General features: G+C 34.8%; 1 pseudogene; it reads left to right on the top strand.

The window, feature by feature from the left end:
- The window catches only part of LOC101583162, a 73,519-nt pseudogene extending 72,662 nt beyond the window's left edge, over positions 1 to 857 (top strand).
- The last annotated feature ends 1,020 nt before the right edge of the window (positions 858 to 1,877 follow it).

Raw genomic sequence — 1,877 nt, forward strand, 5'->3', positions numbered from 1 at the left:
CAGCAATTAACCACTAAGAAGAATATATGCAGTGTATTATTTGTTGAAACTGTACTTCCGATTGGATTTGAAATTGTCTCATTGCTATCTGTTTATCAATAAAACTTTAAAAAAAAAAGTAAAAAAAAAAAGAATTGAGATGGAATGTGTTCATTAGTTACTATTTTTCACTCATCAAAATGATTGTGATATTATATACACTTAATAAAAATTTGTTAAATGAATGAATAAATTAGATAACATTAAAAGCAAATAATCAACATGCTATTATGCAGAAAAGTAATTAACTTCCTTCCTGTGTCTTGTATAAGACATTTAAACACAAAAACAGTTTAAAAGATGACAAAATTGTACACAAAGAGGAGCCATTTCAAGAGACATTAGCATATACAATCTAAAATGGTCTTGGGGTTGGTGAAGGATCCCAAGATGGCTGGGATCTTTTGGGGAGATCATACCTGGAAATCAAAAGGCTGTTGCTAACTCTCTGAAGGCCTGGAATGAGACCCTCAGCACCAGGTTGGCTGCTATGTCTGAGAAACCACCAGTGATTAACTGGGCTTGCTACAATGGCAGGCTGGGTGGATGACTTCGAAAAGAAGCTCAATGCCCTGAAAATTCCTGTGCCAGAGGATAAACGTACTGCCCTGGTGGATGCTTAAAAAAGGAAGACATGAAAAGTTGTGCTGACTTTGTGTCTCTCTCAAATGCCCAGATTGTGGAATATGAGAAACAGCTGGATCAAACAGCCATTTGATCAAATGACCATTGAGGACTTCAATGAAGCCTTCCCAGAAACCAAATTAAACAAGACGAAGTGTCCCTACTGGCCTCATCAGCCAATTGCAAATTTATAAAATTGTGTCTTGGGGAAAGCTCTGACCCTTACATCACACACTCTAGATGTTAAAAATAAGAAATGTATCTATAATTCTAAAGAAAAAAAAGTCTCATCTGAGAAAGCAACAACTCAAGTCTACAAAAAAATAAAATATTCTTAGAACAAACATAAATTAGAAACATGTCTAAGACAGTAAGTACAACATGCAGAGATTCTTTGAGGTTGACCTAGAAAGGCTTAAATCAAGGATAAATAAAATGAAACAATTATTGACACAATGACTATTATAAGTATAGAAATGCAGGTCGCCTTCTTCACTTTCACCCCTTCTTTTAGGCTTTCGCTACCTTATGCCTGACTTGTTTCAACCACTGATTAAGTTGATTTTTCTGGCCTCAATTTCTGCATCTTTTATTTCCTTTGATTTTTAACAATCAGGATCATCATCCTCAAATCCTAATTTATACTTTTCTTCTTCTCAAAAGTATTCCTTTGATCTTGTGCTTATAATATGATCTCCTGCAAACTTTATGAGCTAATTTTTCACAGTTCATCCTACTTCAGTTGCAGGTCAGCTTAGTGGTCCTAGGATTCCACCAGACCTACCTCCATATCTGTACTTCTCTTGTTCTTTGCATCAAAAATGCTCTGATCACTGCTCATGACTGACCCTCAATTCAATATGCTTTGACTGGGGCTGGTGTAGAAGCTCTTTGAATGTCATTTTACTTAATTTTCATGATAAATCTGGAAGATAAATAATACTATAGTTTTCAAAAAAAAAGAGAAGGATAAAAAGCAAGAACCTATAACATTAGTTGTGGAGAGATTAATCAATTTATACACAGATCACAACTAGTAAGTGACAAGGAGCCAGTGTTCAAATCAGAATTATCTAGTCAGAGTTCAAAAAGCTGGCAATAAGTTGTGGTTAACTTTTTAAACTCCTCAGTGGGCTTTCTTTACATGGCAAGAGGCAAATATGTAAAGTGTTGATTTTTAACATAAGTTGTAATTTAAAGAGAAGCAAGCCACT

This window comes from Octodon degus, unplaced genomic scaffold, assembly GCF_000260255.1.
Source record: "Octodon degus isolate 3935 unplaced genomic scaffold, OctDeg1.0 scaffold00106, whole genome shotgun sequence".
Lineage (NCBI taxonomy): Eukaryota > Metazoa > Chordata > Mammalia > Rodentia > Octodontidae > Octodon > Octodon degus.